The sequence below is a fragment of the Microplitis mediator genome, chromosome 3, assembly GCF_029852145.1.
Source record: "Microplitis mediator isolate UGA2020A chromosome 3, iyMicMedi2.1, whole genome shotgun sequence".
NCBI classification, from domain to species: domain Eukaryota; kingdom Metazoa; phylum Arthropoda; class Insecta; order Hymenoptera; family Braconidae; genus Microplitis; species Microplitis mediator.
The window spans coordinates 16,596,708-16,620,889 of record NC_079971.1 but is presented as its reverse complement, the minus strand read 5'-3'; the positions used below and the strand labels follow the sequence as shown (position 1 = coordinate 16,620,889).

Below are 24,182 nucleotides of genomic sequence, written 5' to 3'. Positions count from 1 at the left end.
TTAATGCGTTTGAAATGAAAGAAACTACAATATCAAAGTATAAGTACTTAGAAGTCATTAAAGACTTAAGATTTTAGGGAATCCTTTCTTAATACATACATCAATATTTTGCTGTGGAAGTGAAAGAAAAATGTTCATTCAAAATGAATCACCCAAATATATATATATTGTAACGGGTTTTTCACCACCGGGGATCTACCGGAGTGAAGTCCGAATACACTTACGATTATTGGCAACCTTGTTCAAAATTTATAGTTGGGCGCCAGGTGATTTTAATATCACCAAATAAACAATTATCAAAAACGTCGACTCAGGGTGGCGGATCGGGGAAGGGTCAGGCACTTTAGATTACGATAAATAATTGATCAGAATTAAACAAAATTAATTAATCGTATATTGAACACAGAATAATAAATTGATCGGTCTCACAAAAATAATCGGTTACAAACAAAATAATAATTTGCCGTTGTCGGCTTGACTCGATATAAACAAAATTATAAAAAAAAGTCGTAGTTGATCGAAAAACACGATTAGTTCATTGCTCGGAGAAAACACAGTCGGTTGACGAAATTAAAATAAAATCATTTTATTTTTCACACAAAATACTTGACGAATGACGTCTAAGTATTGTAAACGTAAGACTCGACTCGGTACGAATGAGACACGGATATTCCGTAATTCTCAGAATTGCTCGATGAAATAAAATAAAATATAAAATAATATTTTATTTCGGTAACACGTTAAATTGCACGATCATATATTTTTTACGCGTAATTAATTATTTAATTAATTATTATTACGTACGCACTGCACATTTTTTATTAATTATTGCACTCGTACACTTTGGTCAGATTCGCGACGATGCTTCGGCTTGTTCACTTGTTCACGAACTCGGTTATTGTCGGTCGTACTTAATTGTCACGAATTATTGTTCGTTGATCAAACTCGGATTGATCTTACATACCGTAATTCAAATCGTTCATTCATCGGAATCGAAATTGGTCGTTTGGTCGGGTCGAATTGTTCAAATACAAAAAAAAACGTGGCCGTTCAGTACGGCGTCTATCCCGGATCTCCCGTGACAATCAATGCGTCGAGTCGATTGCTTGGTCAAAGTCGAAATTTTGATTCTAGATGTCACTAGAATTCGCTCACTGGATCACTATTTATTTTATTTAAATAATTTCAAACCTCGGGTCGATGTCGAATTTTTTTCTCATGTTACAATATATGTATATATATATATATATATATATACATATATATATATATATATATATATATATATATACATTAGAGTAATTTTTGTTTCTTTATTGTTTCTTAGCCTATATGAAAATTTCGTTTGGCATGCCTTAACAGTAATTTTGTGACCGTTGCTGTTGTGGAAGCCGTTTAGTTATTTTTAATTGTTTAGACTGACAGGCCTCAGAGGACAAGCTACCGACCACTTGTACCGCTGAGGAAGTCATCGCCCAGTGAACACATGACCTTCATATGGCGTCATAGACAGGTCATATAGAGTCATAAAATTTTTACATAGATATGACATAAAAATGACTTTATTGATGACTTTGAGATGATGTCATATAGTGTGACATAATTATGACATAGAACTGACCTAAAATTTGACTTTTATATGACATCATAATGGTGACTTGAATATTACGTAAATATTATGTCCTATCCCTATTATACTGTGACGTCATATTAAAGTCATAAATTTATGTATTATTGACGTAAGAAATAAATCATACAATTAAATAAATTACAAGTCATATTCTGACGTAAAAGTGATACCATAAATACCGTCAAATGCTTACATAAGAAACGGCTCATATTTTTACGTATAATTGATGTACGATGAACGTCATACTTAAGCATTAGCTTCAGGTCTTCCTCTTACATACAACTGAGGTAATATTCATGTCATGACTGCAAAAAAATAAACGGTATTCTTATGTTAATGAACGATATTTTATATTATGTATCAATTTAATAATCGATAGTGTAATTTCATGTAAAATTTATTAATTTTTATTTTTATTTTATAGTGTCCAAATTTTAGTTACCACAAATTATCTTTAAATGCAAACATTAAATATACTTTTAACGTTGAAAGGATTAGGATTATTATATAAATAAAATGTATAAATTAATTTCAAAATCAATTGTTATATTGTAATAAAGGTACAGTAACGAAATAATCACTATTAGCATATGAAAAATATAAACATTTCGACTTTACAACGTCCGTTGTAACAGTTATCAATTCTGGATTAAAACGCTTTTTTACTCAATAAATATTTAAATCTTTAGAGTCACAGGGTTTTACAAATAGCGAATGAACTTTAGAAAAATGTTCGTCTTGTATTGTTATTTGATCATTGGTAACATTTATATGATTAATCATTAATATATAATTATTTGATAATAAACAACAAATTTAATTTTTTTTAAATTCAAGGTAAAACCATTAAACTGTAAAGAATTAATTTTACCATTATCTAATTTTTTAATCAGTGAATATGATGGAACGAAATGATTTTTTACTGGCAAAGCATCTTCTTCATGAACAAGATTAACTATATATAGTATATATAGTGTATAGTATATATACTTGTTCTAAAGTTCATCACAATTTTTAGAATAAATTTGTGTCACCTTGACGTCAACTAAATGACAAGTACGTCAGTTGGAAGTCATATTTTTGTCAGAATTTGGTAGCAACTTTACTCCTCTATGGCATCAGAGTGATGTCAATGTAACGTCAGTTAAGTCATGATGATCTCCATCGGAGGTCATATTTACATAAAAATCTTACGTCAGGAAGTGGGAAATTATGAGTCATATATGACTCACATCTTACGTAAATCACGACGTAGGTGACATCATTCTGACGTCAGTTTAACATAATTGTGTTCACTGGGAGGTCACTTAGTTTATAAGTTTTATGATCCCAGCTGAAGTCTGTTCGAGAAAGTAACTACCAAGGATATCCATACTCAGGTTATCCATATCAGAATCAGGTTAGTGAGTACGTTTAGTAAGGACTTGAGCCTTCAGTTACCGATACAGTTGAGCTCGAGTTTAATTTATGAATTGGAGAACAGAGGTCAGTTATTGATAACAATAAGATTAAATATATGGTTTCGAATTTGAAATAAAAAAGTTGAAGGGAGTCCTTCGAAGAGTATGGACGTGAGCATTCAGCTCTAGTTGCTCGAAGCGAGTAGACGTGTTCAAGAATGGCGCTACAGTTCACAGCATTGCAGAAACTTACAGGTTAAGATTATTGTTACAGAAGTATGATTTAAAACAGTGTAAAGCGTTACTTGATATGTTTTTCATCAATAATAAGATATGAACTAATTATTGTAATTATTAATAATTATTTGAGTTCGAGTTGAAGTTTTGAGGTATTTAGCTACTGTTTTAATTAAAAAAAAGAATTAAGATCTGAGAGAATTATGAGGAAATTAATGTTTAAGTTCTCGTCCATGATCAAAATATTTCAAATAACTTAATCTTGGGAATTTTGGACAATAAGTGAAGATGTTATATTATAAAATCTGCAACGTTGCACTGATTCATTTCGGCTTCATCAGGCGAACTAACAATCAAAAAAATTTTTTTGTTAATATAAATATTTGACATATGAAACAAATATAACTAAAAATAACAATAGTTACTCTTATGGTTAACATCCTTGTCTAGTTCTTACAAAGTCAATGGATGTAATAGAGTAAAACAGCATATTGATAATTTCAATTATTTTTTCAAATTACAATGTTAACAACTTGCTTAGATTTCTCTCAAATACCATTCAAATTAATAAACAAATAAGATAAAATGAAATTCAACAATGTTTGTTTGTCAAGTGTGTTTACAAATGACTTTCAGGTTAGATCATTGTAATTATCATGGTGAGGATAATTAAAATGATATTTACTACTTTATCTACAATCTTTGGCGGAAATACTTAAATGAAGTCCTGCATTTGAGAGACATCACTATACATTTAAACTACAATTATTTGTAACTAAGTAATAAAATGACTCGAATAAATTAACGTTACAATTACCCTGGTAGAAATGATTCCGGGTACCTGACCAGGCTTCATATAATTTGTCCGATTTGAAATAATGGCCCGAAAAATCGCCCCGATTATTAGGCCGACTAGAATGTAGGAATGATCAGGAAAGAATTCAGAAACCTGATTGGGTTTTTTGTAAATGCCCTATTTGTAATTTTAACTAAATTAAAAAAAAAAAAAACGATTTTTTTTTTTTTTTTCGTTCAATCGTTTTCGCGATGCAGCGACTATCAGGTTTGCAGATAATTTAATTTCTAATCGAATGGGGGAATTTTAATTCGGAGAAAAAACACTAAACTTAGGAATGATCGCACACACATTAATGGGATTCGAACCCGTGACCCTACGCACGAAAGACCGACGCTTTAACGACTTGGCTACGCAACCGACGGTGATAACTGAGTTCAGCTGTACTACGTAATCTGTAGGTAATTTGAGGAAAATTTTATTTGTTCTGTTAGTATAGTTTTTTACTTTATTTATTTTTTTTTATAATATAAGTAGATACCATATTTATGATATGTAAAAATTCTATATATTAGACCTATATATTAGAGTTATATAATATTTTGCCCGATTAGTTACCCGATCGGGTGAAACGTTATAGGGGTACAAACAATTAGCCACTTCGGGCACCTAAACGGGCTAGTATGATCGGGCCCATAACATTTTGCCCGATTAGTTGCCCGATCGGGTATAAAGTTATCAGGATACAGATATTTAGCCACTTCGGGTACCCAAGCGGGCTAGTGTAATCGGGCCCATAACATTTTGCCCGATTAGTTGTCCGATCGGGTTAATGGTTTTAGAGATATATATTTTTGAACTTAACAGGCTCCCGACAGGGTATAAGAAATGAGGCTAACAAAATTCTCCCTGACTAGTTACCTAACTGGGTTTTCGATAGTTCGGGCAACGAAATCGTCCCTTGTCTGTAACCTTCTCGGGTACATGTAATCGGACCTTACTTTTACTCCCCGATCGGGTGCTGGTCGACAGTCGGGCGGTTGTCGGGCACTTTCTACCAGGGTATACGAATATAAAACAGTAATTAAATAAGACTCCATTTATCTAAAATTAAATAATCAAACGCGGTTTCTCAAGTTCCAAATGATATCATTATATAAAACACTGAGTCCGTGAGTGTCAGATCTAAAGTTTACGTTATTTGATGTTTGGATATGCACCACATCGCTCACATTCCTTTTGAAAAAGTTGTTTTCGTAATCCAATATTTCAGCTTTATCGAATTGGAAAACATGGCCAGTCTCTAAATGATGTGCCGCTAATGCTGTTCTATTGGTCTTTATGATGTTCTCCGGTTTACAGTCAGTCCTATGTTGCCTAATTCTCATGTTCAGCTTTTGTTTTGTTTTTCGCACATAAACTTTATTACAAGAACAGGGTATCTTGTACGTCAGGCAAGACTTGTCATCATTGCTTACCTTGTTTTCCAGCTGACTGTACAAAAGTTTTACCTTTAATGAGTTGTGATAAACCAATTTGCAATTGGTTGATCTGAACAAGAGCCCAATCTTTGGTGACAAAGTACTAATATATGGAAACCTACAAAATGCCCACTGCATAGTCCCAGCATTGCTTCTGAGATTATTCTTAATTCTTTCCTTTGTTGTTACTTCACATTTTCTGATGACTGAAACCGGGTATCCGTTCAATAACAATAATTTTTTGACCTTATTCACACTTACTTCTACTTTGGTTTGATGACTGACACGTATAGCTCTATTTAAAAAACCTTGAGCTACTCCAAGTTTTTGACACAAAGGATGATTCGACTTAAAGTTTAACATCCTTCCAGAACTATACGGTTTGTTGTACCAGCTAGTGACTAGCTCACCATCAGCTGATCTATGGATTAACACATCTAAATACGGGAGACAGCCATTGTTTTCGATCTCAACTGTGAATTGAATGTTCTTGTCAATAGAGTTAAACTTCTAAAGCGTTGAATTCACCTGTTTATTTGGTAGTGCTGTGAAAAGGTCATCAACATAAGCTTTAAACGTTGGAACTTCAAAGTCGAGCAGATCTAAAGCCTTCGATATTGCATAATCGACTGCAATAATTGCTAACACGGAACTAGCTGGACTTCTCATGGCACAACTTTCTTTCTGGAATAAAACTTGCTATCAAACACAAAATACCCCGAATCAAAATAAAATTCTATCAATTCAATCAGAAGATCTTTATTTAGGTTGACGTGCTCGCTGATTTCTTCCCAGCGTTCTTCAATGATTTTGCTGACCAGGTCCTTATGAACATTAGAAAAGAGCGAAACTACATCAAATGATACCAAAACATAGTGTTCTTCTAAGTTCACAGACTTGATGTTATCTACAAACTGAAACGAATCTTTTACATTATATTTTAAGCTCATCATATAGGATGAGAGAACTTTATGTAAGTACTTGGCTAGTTCATAACCAGGTGATCCAATACTGCTCACTACTGGTCTCAACTTGCAATCAGTCTTATGTGTCCCCTCGCAGATTTGAATCACGGTGGAAACACGGTGGGTTTGTTCCATTCTACCACTGTGATTACGTGGTGTATCCACCGTGATTCCACGGTGGCTTGACCACTGTGTATACACGGTGTTTCCACTGTGATTACGCGGTGGATACACTGTGGAACCACGGTGGTGAAGTAGCACAAAGCCACTGTGGAATCACGGTGGATGCACCGCGTAATCACAGTGGAAACACCGTGTATACACAGTGGTCAAGCCACCGTGGAATCACGGTGGATACACCGCGTAATCACAGTGGATACATTGTGTATACCCGGTGGTGAAATGGAACAAACCCACCGTGTAACCACGGTGGATCCACGGTGTTTACACTTCCACGGTATTTCCACCGTGATTCAAATCTGCGAGGGTCTTGCGAAGTCCATAAATCCTTGGTGGTATGGCACTATATGTACGCAATCTTTTGCCTACCACGGTAACGATCTTATCAGCTTCAACTAATTTCTTAATTAATCTGTTCCCTATGTTCTGAAACTTAGACTTAGGATCCACTTCCACTTTTTGATATGTGTTAGTGTCGTTAACCATAGCGTTCATCTCCTTGATGTATTCCTCTTTCCACATTATCACCGTCGAATTGCCGTTATCTGATCTCATCACTACAAGGTCTTCATGCCCTGATTAAAAACTCCGATTGAATCCGATTGAATCCGATTGAAACTCAATCAGAATGCTATCAGTTTCAATCGGAAACAAATTTTCAATCAGAAATGTTCGGGAGCGTTCGGGGTCTCCGATTGACTTTCAATCGGATTCAATCAGGAAGAATTTTTTTATTTTTTTTTATTTTCTGATTGAATTATTATTATAAAAAGTCCTGTTTTTGTCCATGAAACTAATTGAACACAGACCAATAATTGTAATAAAAAGGTCTGTTTTTAGTCTACACCCGATTTAAAACAGACTAAATATCATCCGAAAATAGTCTGATATTGGCCTGGATAATGACTAGTACGGACAAAAACGGATTAAATTCCTATATTAAATAATTTCGATTTATAAACTTGAATTAAAGAAATAATGTTTGAATTATTCATTTATTTTAAAACAGACCTAATTTTTTGACCTAGGAAAAAACTTATTTTTCAGAATTTTCTAGCTTACAAGCCAATCAACGGATTTTCATGCACGACAGATATTTTTGTAGGAAATTGAACGCTCTACAAAAAAAGTCTCATCATTTTTTGATAAATCTGACTGTTCAAAAGTAATTTGAGCTTTAAGTTAAATTTATAGTGAATTTTGAGATCTTTTTACTTTTCCGGCGAAACTATCAGTCTTATCAGAAAATTTCATAGTAACGTTTTTGTAGGTAATTTCATTTCTTAAAAATTATTAAAAATAAAATTTTTCGAAATTCCGTATTTTTTTCTAGTTATTTTTATTTCAATGTCAAGCTATTAAACAAATAGTTTTCCGATTGATTTTTTATAAATTCTAAAATACATTTTTTGTATTTTAACTTATATGTTTTAAATCAATTTTTTTCCTGGGGGTGTTTAACGCAAGGATTTCCATATGCTCCAACTAGTAAAAAAAAAGTTGCTTGAACCAAGAGAAAAATTTCTCAGGAGAAAAGATAATATACAAAGGACAGGAAATTCACCGGTGCTAGGCAATAGCAATGGGAGTAGTTCGGTGCTCGCCACTAGATAGTGCCTACCACTTTTTGTGTCCCTGGTAAGAAACTTAGTTCAGACGTATTATACATTGGTCACAGAAATTAAGGGATAGAGAAAAAAATCGGAAATTTTTAGGTGATTTTCAACATGCTGTAACTCGGTGAAAAATGGTCGTATAAGAAAATTAAAAAAAGCAAATTGTAGCCTCAAGTTTCTAGTTTTCAGATCTGGACATCAAAATTTTTTATCATGTACGGTTCCGGAGTAATCATAAGAAAACCAACGAAAAAAAAATTTTCCAAATTTTTGCTAGTCTTTCCATACCTCTATGGGCATCAATAAATTTTTTTGAATAATCCGACTGTATGACTTTTCTAGGAAATTTTATGCCCTTTAATTTGGTGGCCTGAAAAAGTCTCTACGACGATTTGGCGCCGAGTTATCAATGATCAAAGCAAAAAAGTCCATTTTGGCTTTGATAATCAATAACTCTGGATGTATTGGTCGTACAGAGAATGGAAGTAGAGTTTTGAAAACTGGAAAACATTCTCTATAAGGCGGAATTAGTGGCATTTAATAGAAAAATTTTTTTTAAAGCGATATTGTTTGGTGAAAAACAGGTCAAAATTCACAAATTTAAGGATATTCGGAAATCTTGCTATAACTTTGGATATAACGGATGAACAAAGGATATCTTCGTCTTTTTTTCAACCTCAAAGTGTCCTGAAAAAACCCTTAAAATTTCAAATCGCTGCGATTTTTCATTCTTAATGCCCCGAAGCTTTAAATTTATCGATTTTGTCAAAAATCACCATAATTGGTAGTTTCTCGGTTTTGTTCATTTTTTCGATTTGAAAATGTTTTTTTTACCGATAAGCTGCATTTCTTCGATCAAAAAGATCGATTATCGAAAAAAATTGAAAAAAAACAAATTTTGAAAAAAAAAATTTTGAAAAAAAAAAAATTTTTTTCAAAATTTGTTTTTTTCAATTTTTTTAGATAATCGATCTTTTTGATCGAAGAAATGAAGGTTATCGTTAAAAAAAACATTTTAAAATTGAAAAAATGAACAAAAACCGAGAAACTACCAATTATGGTGATTTTTGACAAAATCGATAAATTTAAAGCTTCGGGGCATTAAGAATGAAAAATCGCAGCGATTTGAAATTTTAAGGGTTTTTTCAGGACACTTTGAGGTTGAAAAAAAGACGAAGATATCCTTTGTTCATCCGTTATATCCAAAGTTATAGCAAGATTTCCGAATATCCTTAAATTTGTGAATTTTGACCTGTTTTTCACCAAACAATATCGCTTTAAAAAAAATTTTTCTATTAAATGCCACTAATTCCGCCTTATAGAGAATGTTTTCCAGTTTTCAAAACTCTACTTCCATTCTCTGTACGACCAATACATCCAGAGTTATTGATTATCAAAGCCAAAATGGACTTTTTTGCTTTGATCATTGATAACTCGGCGCCAAATCGTCGTAGAGACTTTTTCAGGCCACCAAATTAAAGGGCATAAAATTTCCTAGAAAAGTCATACAGTCGGATTATTCAAAAAAATTTATTGATGCCCATAGAGGTATGGAAAGACTAGCAAAAATTTGGAAAATTTTTTTTTCGTTGGTTTTCTTATGATTACTCCGGAACCGTACATGATAAAAAATTTTGATGTCCAGATCTGAAAACTAGAAACTTGAGGCTACAATTTGCTTTTTTTAATTTTCTTATACGACCATTTTTCACCGAGTTACAGCATGTTTAAAATCACCTAAAAATTTCGGATTTTTTTTTTATCCCTCAATTTCTGTGACCAGTGTATTCCGAAATTGGTAGCATTTATGACACGAGCACTCCTCTGTTCTACGACAGAGTGACGAGTGCCATTTTTGGTGGTAATATAGTATATCTTATATTACTTCATGACACGCAATCTAATTGTTAAAATAGATTTAATGGAGATTTTGAAATATTCTATTTTACTATTTTGAACCGTTTCGAATGATTTTTATTCACTTATCACAAGTTCCATTTTTCGAATTGATTTGAATTGTTTTTGTTGACCAGGGATAATATATAAAATTATATAAAAAATTTTTTTCCCGGGAATAGGTAATTTTTGATTAACTTTCAATCGGAATCATTCGGAAGTTTCCGATTAAATCCGATTGAAATTGATTAAAAGTCAATCGGAGGCATTCGGAAGTTTCCGATTAAATCCGATTGAAACTGATTGAATGTCAATCAGAAATTTCCGATTAAATCTGATAGGACGTTTTCAATCGGATTAAATCGGAGTTTTTAATCAGGGTGGTTCGTGAAAAACTCTTTACTCGCTTTACACTGAGAAAAAAAAATACTATTTTCCAAACAAGAATTTCTTGGTTCAATAAATCCGTTCAAAATATTTCTTTTATTATTGTTAATTATCAATTTCTTGAGAAAAGAGCATCAAATTTATTTTTGTTATTATATGCATTTGATATTATATTGTGGGTAAACAAAAGAATAGCTTTACTTGAATTAAAAAAAAAATTATTTCCTTCAATTTTACGAATTCTTGAGACAAAATTATATATTCTTGAAAATTATCAAGAATATATGTTCTTGTATCAAGTAAATGTTCTTGATAAAAGTATTTTTTTTCTCAGTGTAACGTCCTTAATAATATCCAAAGTCTGTTTAGCAACACACTTGCCTTTTTTATGATTCTTTATGAAATTAGTTATTACATTTACCCCTTTAGCTCTAATGTTGTTTTTTCAATCTGTAAGTACATTATTAGAGAGGTCATCCGCTTTCACTTCACTAATGCATTCTTCCTGACTGTAAACCGGAGAACATCATAAAGACCAATAGAACAGCATTAGCGGCACATCATTTAGAGACTGGCCATGTTTTCCAATTCGATAAAGCTGAAATATTGGATTACGAAAACAACTTTTTCAAAAGGAATGTGAGCGATGTGGTGCATATCCAAACATCAAATAACGTAAACTTTAGATCTGACACTCACGGACTCAGTGTTTTATATAATGATATCATTTGGAACTTGAGAAACCGCGTTTGATTATTTAATTTTAGATAAATGGAGTCTTATTTAATTACTGTTTTATATTCGTATACCCTGGTAGAAAGTGCCCGACAACCGCCCGACTGTCGACCAGCACCCGATCGGGGAGTAAAAGTAAGGTCCGATTACATGTACCCGAGAAGGTTACAGACAAGGGACGATTTCGTTGCCCGAACTATCGAAAACCCAGTTAGGTAACTAGTCAGGGAGAATTTTGTTAGCCTCATTTCTTATACCCTGTCGGGAGCCTGTTAAGTTCAGAAATATATATCTCTAAAACCATTAACCCGATCGGACAACTAATCGGGCAAAATGTTATGGGCCCGATTACACTAGCCCGCTTGGGTACCCGAAGTGGCTAAATATCTGTATCCTGATAACTTTATACCCGATCGGGCAACTAATCGGGCAAAATGTTATGGGCCCGATCATACTAGCCCGTTTAGGTGCCCGAAGTGGCTAATTGTTTGTACCCCTATAACGTTTCACCCGATCGGGTAACTAATCGGGCAAAATATTATATAACTCTAATATATAGGTCTAATATATAGAATTTTTACATATCATAAATATGGTATCTACTTATATTATAAAAAAAAGTAAATAAAGTAAAAAACTATACTAACAGAACAAATAAAATTTTCCTCAAATTACCTACAGATTACGTAGTACAGCTGAACTCAGTTATCACCGTCGGTTGCGTAGCCAAGTCGTTAAAGCGTCGGTCTTTCGTGCGTAGGGTCCCGGGTTCGAATCCCATTAATGTGTGTGCGATCATTCCTAAGTTTAGTGTTTTTTCTCCGAATTAAAATTCCCCCATTCGATTAGAAATTAAATTATCTGCAAACCTGATAGTCGCTGCATCGCGAAAACGATTGAACGAAAAAAAAAAAAAAATCGTTTTTTTTTTTTTTAATTTAGTTAAAATTACAAATAGGGCATTTACAAAAAACCCAATCAGGTTCCTGAATTCTTTCCTGATCATTCCTACATTCTAGTCGGCCTAATAATCGGGGCGATTTTTCGGGCCATTATTTCAAATCGGACAAATTATATGAAGCCTGGTCAGGTACCCGGAATCATTTCTACCAGGGTAATTGTAACGTTAATTTATTCGAGTCATTTTATTACTTAGTTACAAATAATTGTAGTTTAAATGTATAGTGATGTCTCTCAAATGCAGGACTTCATTTAAGTATTTCCGCCAAAGATTGTAGATAAAGTAGTAAATATCATTTTAATTATCCTCACCATGATAATTACAATGATCTAACCTGAAAGTCATTTGTAAACACACTTGACAAACAAACATTGTTGAATTTCATTTTATCTTATTTGTTTATTAATTTGAATGGTATTTGAGAGAAATCTAAGCAAGTTGTTAACATTGTAATTTGAAAAAATAATTGAAATTATCAATATGCTGTTTTACTCTATTACATCCATTGACTTTGTAAGAACTAGACAAGGATGTTAACCATAAGAGTAACTATTGTTATTTTTAGTTATATTTGTTTCATATGTCAAATATTTATATTAACAAAAAAATTTTTTTGATTGTTAGTTCGCCTGATGAAGCCGAAATGAATCAGTGAAACGTTGCAGATTTTATAATATAACATCTTCACTTATTGTCCAAAATTCCCAAGATTAAGTTATTTGAAATATGAGGAAATCGTTACAGTTTAGAATCACGTCCACGATTTATTGTTAATATTATTTTTATAAAATAATTATAAGAAATATGTTCAGTTATTAAACTTATTATTGTATAATTAACAGCAATATTAGACACATGTACGTTGGTTTTACGAGTTTGTTATCGAAAATGTCTAGAGTATCAAATTCATAATTATTGGTCTAGCTTACAAAATATTATTTGATGATCGCTTAGCTCGAGTTAATTAATTAATTTGTTTATAATGTATCGAGACACATCATTGAGATGTCAATTTACTTTCTGTTAAGATTAATTTTGTTGTTATCAGATTCAGTATTTTGTTGTAGAGTAAAACAATTCGTGTGATGCTACAGTATTTTATATATTGTTAAATAAAGAACTTTCGGATTATTTAATAAAATTGCAAATCTGCTGATAATTTACATGAATTTGGGATGGTTTGACTCGGACCGCGCCTTCTCACCATAAACCTACACACTGAGCGACACTGGTTTGAAATTCTTTGAATATAATAAATAGTTACCCGATGAGCAAGTTCTAGTGACATCTAGAATCAAAAATTTCGACTTCAACCGAGGAATCGATCCAATGCATGGATTGTAACGAGAGATCCGGCTGAGACGTCGAACTGAACAGCCGCGTTTCATTATTTTGAACAATTCGACTCCGACCAAACGAACAATTTTGATTCCGACTTTTGAATAATTCGATTTACGCCTTTGATGAACAATCCAAGTTTGAACAACGACCAATCAATCGCAAGTAATAATTTCGACCGACAATAGCCGCCTTCGTTAATAAGTGAACAAGTAGAAGACTCGGCGCGAAAACTGAACAAAGTGTACGACCGAGTTTCGATAAATAAGTGGAGTGCGTTTGTGCAATATTAATTAAATAATAAATTACGCGTAATAATTGTATGACAGTGCAATTCATCGCGGAACCGAAAAAAAATTTTGATTCTATTTTATTTTATTTACTCGAAATTTTCTGAGAATTTAATGCCGTAAGATAGACGGTGGAGTCAGAAACCTTTTTAAAACACCTTACTGATTATACATAGTATATAGATTCTGTTTCGTCGAAAACGGAAGTCCTAAAATAATTTTCATCATAATAATGTACAGAATCTAAATAATTAAACAAGTCCCCATCTAGCGGTGCTTAAATTCACTTCGTCGCCAACTCTGGTCGCACCACGAACGCGCGCGCTCAACAGAGCGTCGGTTTTGCTGTGCATCTTCGTTGCACTCACGCCGTCAGCGTATCTCTGTCACTCGAGTGTCTAACTTTTCCGTTCCGTCGAAACCACGACCCAGCGTCACCGCGTTTTTTCATCAGTTGACCACGAGCCTTACTGTTGAACGCACACATTGTGAGCAGTCCGCATATAGTTATCGATCCAACAATTAAATATTCAATAATTGCTTAAATTAATTGATTATCTGATATAATTTCAATCCATCGGTGAAGGATAAGTATTTTTCGATATTATCCATTTATTATTTGAATTTATTTCATCAATTTTAAACCTTCTTTTGCAAACAATAAGATCGCTGGTTTATTGCGTCGCAATACGAACAAGTCGGAACTTGTTGCACGTGGGTCTCACCCCTTAAAATCTCGGATATTTAGTCGCGTTTGCATTAATTATTCAATTGAATTGTGTTTGAGATTTAATATTAATATTCATATTAATATTAAATAATAATAACGTCAATAATATTGAATATTTAATAATGATTCATTTATATTGATTCCACTCAAGTTACGGGTTTATTCGTTTCGTCTTGAACATTAGTTTATTTGTGCAGTGATTAAATATTAATAATTATTATTTATATTTAATAATCATAAATTAAATAATACTAAGAGTTTAAGACTTGTCCGTGTTTCATTAATATCAACGTGTCTTGCCGTGATCGCATCCATCAAATCTAACTTCACTCATACAATAGCCTCGTCGCTAACATCATCTATCAATACAAATTGATTAGATTCATATTTAACTGCAGTCAAACAATAGCCTCTGTCACAAGCAACAATCTAGCAACAACAATCGATCAGATTGAATTAAATCTTATTCAAATCAACGACTAGTCGCGTCATTTTGTCTCTAGACAATTTATTGAAATTTCAACATCTCTTGAGTGCATTTTGTGATCTCATTACTTTGAATAATTCAAGTCATATAACCGATCCGATCAATCGGTGACATCGCCTCAGTGCATATCATAAATAGACACTTACCAACGCAAGTGTTAAGAATCGAAAACTTTACAATCTAATTACGACGATCCAGCATCGCGTAAGCTTCAACTATATAAAATTTCTCGTACATACCATCACAGCACACATCCACACACACACACATATCTCTACATCTCATTCTTGTGTCAATTGTTCAACGAGTTACTGTCATTATCTAATCTCAATCTTCTTAACCTTTTTCATTGTAACTTCTTCAGAGGGTTTTATGCCGTAGTGCTTTCCCTAATTTGTTTGGGTCAAAATATACTCTTCATTTTTGATATACCCAAACCACGACTTTCATTGAATAATACCTATTTCTCCCATCCATCCTCATAACCACTAAATTTAAATTAGATCATTAACTTAATTTAATTTACAGGTAAATTTAGATTTTAAATACAAAATAAAATATCAAAAATAAAGGGAACATTTTCCTGCAAACAGATTCACTGTATAAACATGTACACGTAATTAATTCCGGAAATTATTTTTACGTTGAGTTTTTCAATTCACTATTGTTTCAAGCTTCATAACTTTTTTTCTGTTAGTTGTACGAAGAAAACACTGATGGGTTTTTTTGTAGAAAATTTAAATTCCTAAAATACCATGTACTTTGATTTATAAAAAAAAATTTGTTAAATACTTTTTATATATAAAAAACAAAAAAAAAATTTTTAACTTCCCGCTAAGAAAATTGAAAATTTTCAAAAATTCGGGAAGTTATTGGTTTCGGTCCGATTTACGAAAATCGAATTTTCATCAGATGTCGACGTTTTGAGGTCCTAGGAAGTTATCCTGACTAATTTCGAGATGATGTCCGAGTGTATGTATGTATGTACGTACGTACGTACGTATGTAAATACCTGTATCTTTTGAACGAATAAACCAATTTTGAACTTTAAGGTGTCATTCGACGTGGCTTGTCAATATCTTGAAGCTGTAAGAAAATTGAGCCTGATCGGCAGGGCTCGTTCAGAGATATTCCAAAAATAAAATTTTTTTAAAAATGTTTTTTTTGGATAACTTTTAATGTGCTCGATGGATTGATTCTAAAATAGACTGGGCTCTAGAGCTTTATAAGCCGCGTTGAATTCCACCTCAACCATCAAAATCGGTTCATTCGTTCAAGAGAAACCGTTGTCGAAAGAATTAAAAAAAAAAATTTTTTTATTTTTTCTGAAATATCTCAAAAACGACTTGATAAATGGAATTCAAAATTTGATCAACTTTAGAACTTGATAAAACGCGTCGATTGCCACCTCAACCGTCTCAATCGGTTTATTCGTTTGAGAGATATCGTTGGAGAAGAAATGATGAAAAACGTTTTTTTTCGAAAACATTAGCACACAAACGTATTTTCGAGCTCGAAGAGCTCGAAAATGTATTCACAATAATGTTTTCGAGGTTTTTGAGCTCGAAAACAGCGGGAAGTTTTGGGGCTGGCCCGCAGGGTCAACTGACAGACCGATTTTTTTACATGTAATTCAAATGAGAAAATTAATATTCGTTGAACCCTTAGCAGGATTGAGCTTTCGAGCTGCTCTTTTGGGAGGATTTTTTGAATACCCAAGACTAACTTTTAAGACCATAAGACTTAAAAAAAAAAAATGTTTATTTTGAAACACCCTAATATATACATATATACTATATATATTGAGACAATGTGAATTGTCTTCGTCGTCCTCAGCCTTGCGGTTCCCATTTTTCTCCATCTCGTTGCCGTCTGAAACTACACAAGTCATAGTGCCGTGGTCACATGGCTAATTTTCACGTCTACGCATGTCCGTAAGGGTGAAGTGGGGACAGAGTCCCGAGACTAGTCTTACGCCCAAAATTATCGGTCAATCACTTCGATCCTGGATCAATTAGCGTATAGACGTCTTTTTTCCGGCAATTTACTTGCAAAACTAATTATAAATCGGGTGATTAAATTGCGATATTCTGTACATTACTGGCAATTCTCTTGCGATTATATTTTATTGTTTAGTTATTAATTATTATAAATAAAGTCTAAGCTAATTAATTATTACTGTACGTTACCGGCGATATACTCGCGTTATAAATAATTATAAAGGCAATACTCAATTCAGTGTATTGAAATTAAGCTGCGCCACGTGGATAATTGCCAGAGATTCAGTGTTCATACCAGGACTATAGTAATATTGTATTTTGCGGAAACGTCGATTGTCACTGAACATTATTATAATTGGCAATAAATCTATATTTTTCTAATTATCATCCTATTTTTATCCTATTATACTGGTAAGATTATTAAATAAATAAAAATAAATATTAATTAAGTTATCAATGATAATTGAATCATCAATACAGAAAATAGTCTATAAATTATAAGCTGTGAGGTGAGTTGATAAGTTTTAACATACGTTGCCGAGTTTGAATAAGTGCAGGTCTTTGCTTTGCAAGAACCTCAACCTACTGCTCTGTCCAGGTAAAATAAAATTTTGGTAGAGACCAGCCTAAGCCAGGGTTCAACCCGCGAATTCGGGTGACTGCTGGTTAAAATCGCGAAGACAAAAAGCGATTCGTCTCAATATACGGATGCCACAACCTGTGCCTAACGGAGGTTATACGAAACGCACACTTGCATCAAAAGCAAATGTGTGTAGCGACATGTATAAATTGTAACGGTGTAAAAGTGCAACATTTAGTGTTAACATCGTAATGCTGTGTGAAGTTGAATTCTCGGCAGGAAAGCCAGAATTAATAAATTAATTAACATCGAGTATAAAGTCATCAGAAGTCATAACAACCTCGCATCTTCAATAGAATGAATTCTCTGCAGGAAAGCCAGAATTTATTGTACAGAAATAAAGTAATAGGTAATCACGTGTTGGGTCAAATAAATTTTCGGCAGGAAAGCCAGAATTTATTATAAATAAATAAATTATTAATTGCGAAAAAGTAATTCTCGACTGCAGAACCAGAATTAACTGTTAAATTAAATGTTAAATTAATTTGTAAAAAAATCAATTCCCGGAAAGGAATCCAGAATTAGTTATTAATTTAATTTAGTATAATAAGGATTTAGCAATTAATTGTAAAATATAAGAAAAACTTTATTAGAATAAATCGTCAAGGAAAAGCTAGGTGAAATTGAATTTGAATAATAAGTGTGTGAGTCAACTGCGAAGAACAGGGCATGAGTTCAAAGTCCAAGTTGGAGTCTAAAGTACAATCATCGGCTTCATGTAAGTTTTCACAGTACAATAAATCCAAAAAGGAAAATTTACGTGAAATTAAAACGTTTCAGATAGAGTTACAATAGAATTCATTAGTGGAAAATTTATAATAATGAGTAAATCTAGTGAACTGGCTTGAAATAAAATAACGTGAGTATGTGTGTGTGTGTGTGTGTGTGTGTGTGTGTGTGTGTGTGTGTGTGTGTGTGTGTGTGTGTGTGTGTGTGTGTGTGTGTGTGTGTGTGTGTGTGTGTGTGCGTGTGTGTGTGTGTGTGTGAGATGAAAACAATTTCCGGTGGAAATGTTTTAAAATAATTGATCCAGGGGATCTGGCAAGTTGCCGTTTTTATTTTAAAAATCAGTTAATGATCCAGGGGATCAGGCCGGTGGCCAATTAATTGTAAAAGTCCAGGGGACTCAATAGTTTTAAAATAAAAGTCCAAAGGGATTCGTTAGTTTGTAAGAATAAAAAGTCCGGTGGACAAATTTTTTTATAAATTAATTATAAGTAAAATAAAAGCCCGGTGGGCATAATTGTTAAGTAATAAATAAAATTTAGTTATTATATTAAATAAAGTTTTGTGTTTAATAAATTTAATCCCTCATCTTTCCTCACTCTTATAAAATTCAACGACCCTGATTTTCAAAAATAACATCTCCGGTTCTGGAAGGCTGAGTATTATCTTCCAGTGGCGCCCTTATTAAGATCAATTAAGAAAGGGACCAAACTTGGCAAGGTTGAGAAATACCCTGTCATAAAATAAACGAACGACAGATAAAAGTTACGTTCGGAGAAACGAAGGAATGAAGAACGTAATGGATGTATAACGTCCGTTCTGATGAACGTAATCTCTGAATAAAGTTCCCTTCGATAAGCCGAACGTTTGGTTAAAGTGAGATTTGTAGAAACGGAAGAACGGAAAACGAGACATTTGTAGAAACGGAGGAACGGAGAATGAGACGTTTGAATAAACGCGGGTAACGGATAACGAGACGTTTGTAGAAACGGAGGAACGAAGAACGGGACATGTGGACAGCGTGTGAAACGGTTAACTTACGTCACTATTAACAAACCTCATGTTAACCGTTTCGCACGCTGTCCTCGTGTCACATTCTTCGTTCCACCGTTTCTACAAACGTCTCGTTCTCCGTTACCCGCGTTCATTCAAACGTTTCATTCTCCGTTCCTCCATTTCTGCAAATGTCTCGTTTTCCGTGCTTCCGATTCTACAAATCTCACTTTAACCAAACGTTCGGTTTATCGAAGGGAACTTTTTTCAGAGATTACGTTCATCAGAACGGACATTATACATCCATCACGTTCTTCATTTCTACGTTTCTCCGAACATAACTTTTATATGTTGTTCGTTTATTCATACGTGCCGTTAGGCACAGGTTGTGGCACCCATATATACTACAATATAAATCTGTGGACTCTGGCTGTACATTTGATTAATTTGTCGAATTTCGTGTTCAATATTCGTCCGAAGACTCCCTGATCACAATCATGCTATTTTTACAATTTTTGTCTTACTGTCTGTGAATGTTCTTTTACAACTCAAGAACAGCTTGACTGATTATAATAAACATCATAGATATCGAAGAGCATGTGATTGCGCAAACGATAACCTACATTGCATGCCTATAAATCGTATGGTAACCGTGGAAAGAATTAACTTTATTAGTCAATAATTTTATTTACCCGGGAAAGAATGTTTTTATAAAATTTTACACTGAAAATGGCCGGGTAAAATTTTATGAAGTTTTATAAAAATTTATAAAGTTTTGTAGAATTTTATAAAATTATACGAAATCGGATAAAATTTCACTGTTAAGTCTTAAAAAAATGTGTAAAATTTTATAAAACCGGGAAATAATGTTTTTATAAAATTTCATACAATTTTATTAAATTTTACAAACCCACCCTAACAGATCTGATTTACTGTAAATGTACAGTATTTTTACCGGAAACCTACCGTAGAATACAGTAAATTACCGTAAAAATTCGGGCGGATTTACCGTGATTTACGGTAATTCACGGTAAATGAGTAAATCACGGTGGGTTCACCGTAAACTACGGCATTTTTACCGCAAATTAAGGTATTTTTGCTGTAAATTTAAATGGGAAACTTACATCGCTGTGCGCCCGTGTAAAAAAAATTTGTTCCAAAAAGATTCCAAAAAAGTTCTGCATGTGGAACTTTTAAACATGAGACAGATTAGAACTTCGAATGGAACTTTTTTGGAATGTTAGTAATTTTGATGGAAAATAAAAAGTTTTTATGAGTGAATTTAGAGTCAAAAAAGAACGTTCTTAGATATTTTTGGAATTTTAAATGGACATTCCAAAAAAGTTCCATAATCTCCACTTTGGTTTTTTTCGAAAACTAAAAAAGACGTTCTAAAAACAGTCAAAAATGGTTCAAAAATCGTTACTTTACAACCTAATATAGAACTAAAGTAGATGTTCCAAAAACATTCCAAAAAAGTTCCAGAATCACCACTTTTGACTTTTTATGGACTAAAAAAGGTGTTCCAAAAACTTTCCAAAATCACTTCTTTTACATCTTTTGTAGACCAAAGACGTTCCAGAAACATACCAAAATAGTTCAAAAATCATTACTTTTTAATTTTTTATAGACCTAAAAAAAACGCCCATAAAAAATTCCAAAAAAGTTCCCAGAACGTCCTTTTTTTATTCTAAATTTGATCATAAAAACTTTCTTTTTACCATCAAAATTACTAACGTCCCAAAAAAGTTCCATTCGAAGTTCTAATCTGTCTCATGTTTAGAAGTTCCATGTGCGGAACTTTTTTGGAATCTTTTTGGAACGAATTTTTTTTACACGGGCGGCACGGGTTAAGATTGAGATAGAGACCTGAAACTTTGAGGATATTTTCTTTTATTTATTTCGAACCACATAAGCTTCTGGGAGCATAAAAATTCAAAAATGTCCAAAATAAGGACCACCCTAATGTATATGACCAGATGAACAAATCTTAGATATAATGTCCAATTTGGTATATCAGGGCAATACCACTTATATAAATTAACAAAGTAAATTTTAATTCAATTAAACTATAAAAGGAACAAAGCAAAAGTTCTCGTAAGACTGATCAGTTTCAATTCTCACATCCAAGTGTCCGTCTCGGGTCAGTTCTCTGGGCCACCAACCTGCATTGACCCCACCTAATTATGCGCAGGGACTAATTTGCGGTCCCATGCTGCGCGAAATCATCCCCTAAATTCTAACGCAGAGACTAGACTGCTGCACTTGACATTCAGAGTCAAAGAGAGAGAGAGAGAGAAACAAATGAAGCGAGAGAGCCACACTCTCATGTCGTACGCTGCTGCCCGGTTACAACTAAATTGTTTAAAATTTTATAAAATTTTTTAAGACTTTGTAACGAGGTAAATTTAATAAATTACAATAATTTAAAATTTAGATTTGAATAAATTTCTCGCGGATGGTCAATGGCCCAATAACCATAAACCCCGTGATCTAATTTATCGACTTGTCACCGGGAGCGCCTATTTCGGAGGCTCGTCCTCCAGAACCAATTAGAATTAATCAAGTGGGGAGACACCCGATAATTGCCGAAAGGTCGCGAACTTAATCTACATTAGTATGTGCACGAGGCAAAAACGACACACAGTTGGACGGACCGGCGTTGCGATTAGACGCAAATCCAAACCATAAATTCAGGTAATTATATACACTCTAGAGAGGTACTTGTAGAACCTTCTAAAAGCAATAATTTAACTAATTTAATAAATCGTGTATCCGGCCGGTAGCCGATACACTACAATTACAACTACTTACTTGTATTGAACTATCCACAGATACCTATATATAATTTGAGCAGAATAAATTTGAGGAGAGGAGAAAATTTATTGGGAAAAGAACGTGTCAACGGAAATCGGCAGAAGCGCTGGAGAGACAAAGGACGCCACGATCAATAGGATAAAGGAAAATTATACAGAGCTAAATAAATCGTCGGCAGGAGGCCACAATTTATTGAACTATAAATTAATTAATAATTAAGAGATTCGTGGGCAGTCGCCATTTTCGGTTGATTAAAATAAATTACGAATTCTCGGCAGGAAGGCCGGAATTCAAAATTTAATTTACACGTGGTCCGTCGGATAAATTCTCGGCAAGAAAGCCAGAATTTATTAACAATTAAAATTAAATTAAAAAGTCAAATTTCTCGGCAGGAGGGCCAGAAATTTTTCAATAATAAAATCTAGTTAATAAGAAAATATAAATAGTAAATTAATAATTTTATTTAATAAGAATATTATACAATTATAAAATCCAAAAAGACTGAAAGAAAGTAAAAGTGCTGTGAATTAGTGATAAAGGGATAAATTAAAATAAGTAATAAAATTTATCAGTAATTTGATGTCAGTCATAATTGTAAAATAAAATTGTTGATGCAAGTTAGCGAAAGATAGCGTCTGTCGCGGGCAGCAGTTTTTCGGTGTCAGTAAATTCTCACTCAACAACTTGATATTCGAAAAACTGAAAGCATAAAATTATGAAAGAAATAAAATTACAGTCGGGAGAATTTTGAGTATAACATAATAAAATTACAGTCGTGGAAATTTTGAGTATAAAAATTTTGAAAGAAATAAAATTACTGTTGTGGAAATTTTAATGATAAAAATTTAAAATAAATAAAATCATAGTTGTGAAAAATCCAAGTAAAAGTTTTGGAATAAGTAAAATTGTATTTGGGAAAGAAATTACAATTTTATAACGTGTGTGTGTGAATAAGAATCAGTCCTGTGGACAATTAAAATTATAACGTGTGTGTGTGTGTGAGCGAAAAGAAAATTTTAAGTATTCCAGGGGAATATATTTTAAATCGGTTAATTAAATAAAAGATCCAGGGGATCAGGCCGGTGGCCATTTTAGATAAAATCCAGGGGACTAAATTTGCGTTTTTATAAAAGATCCAGGGGATCTGGCCGGTGGCCAATATGATAAAAGTCCAGGGGACTCGCGAAATAATTAGGAAAAGTCCGGTGGACAGAATTTGGGTTAGTAATAAGTGTTAAGAATAAAAGTCCGGTGGACGAATATTGTATAAGTAATTATAAGGAATATAAAAGCCAGGTGGGCCAATTTGTTAATTACTGAATAAAAGTAAAATTATAGTGAGATAAAATTGTGTTTCAAATAAATTTAATCCCTCAATCTCCTCACTCTTATAACTTTCGACGACCCTGATTTATAATATTAACATCTCCGGTTCTGGAAGGCCGAGTCTTATCTTCCAGTGGCGCCCTTATTAAGATCAATTAATAAAGGGGCCAAACTTGGCAAGGTTGAGAAATACCCTGTTATACTTTACAGTGAAATTTTATAAAATTTCAAATAATTTTATAAAATTTTATAGAACTCCATAAATTTTTATAAAACTTTATAAAGTTTCATAAAATTTTAACAGGCCATTTTCAATATAAAATTTTATAAAAACATTTTTTCCCGGGTATTTACTTCAATGCATATTTGTAAGTCAGCTGTTTTTACATGAAGAGTGGGGTCAAAGATAAACTACTCTCATTTGTTTTCATAATAAAAATACAGATTTGAACTTTGTTACGCAGATTCCAAATAATATTATGTAACGGGGTAAATTGAATTTACCGCGTTTAAATAAATTCAAAATAAAATCTATTGTTCACACCGTCGAT

General features: G+C 33.0%; 1 protein-coding gene across 1 annotated transcript in view; it reads right to left on the bottom strand.

The window, feature by feature from the left end:
* LOC130664428 (UPF0235 protein C15orf40 homolog) overlaps nt 1-24,182 on the bottom strand; it is a 69,571-nt gene that overhangs the window by 12,773 nt on the left and 32,616 nt on the right. The window lies entirely within an intron of this gene.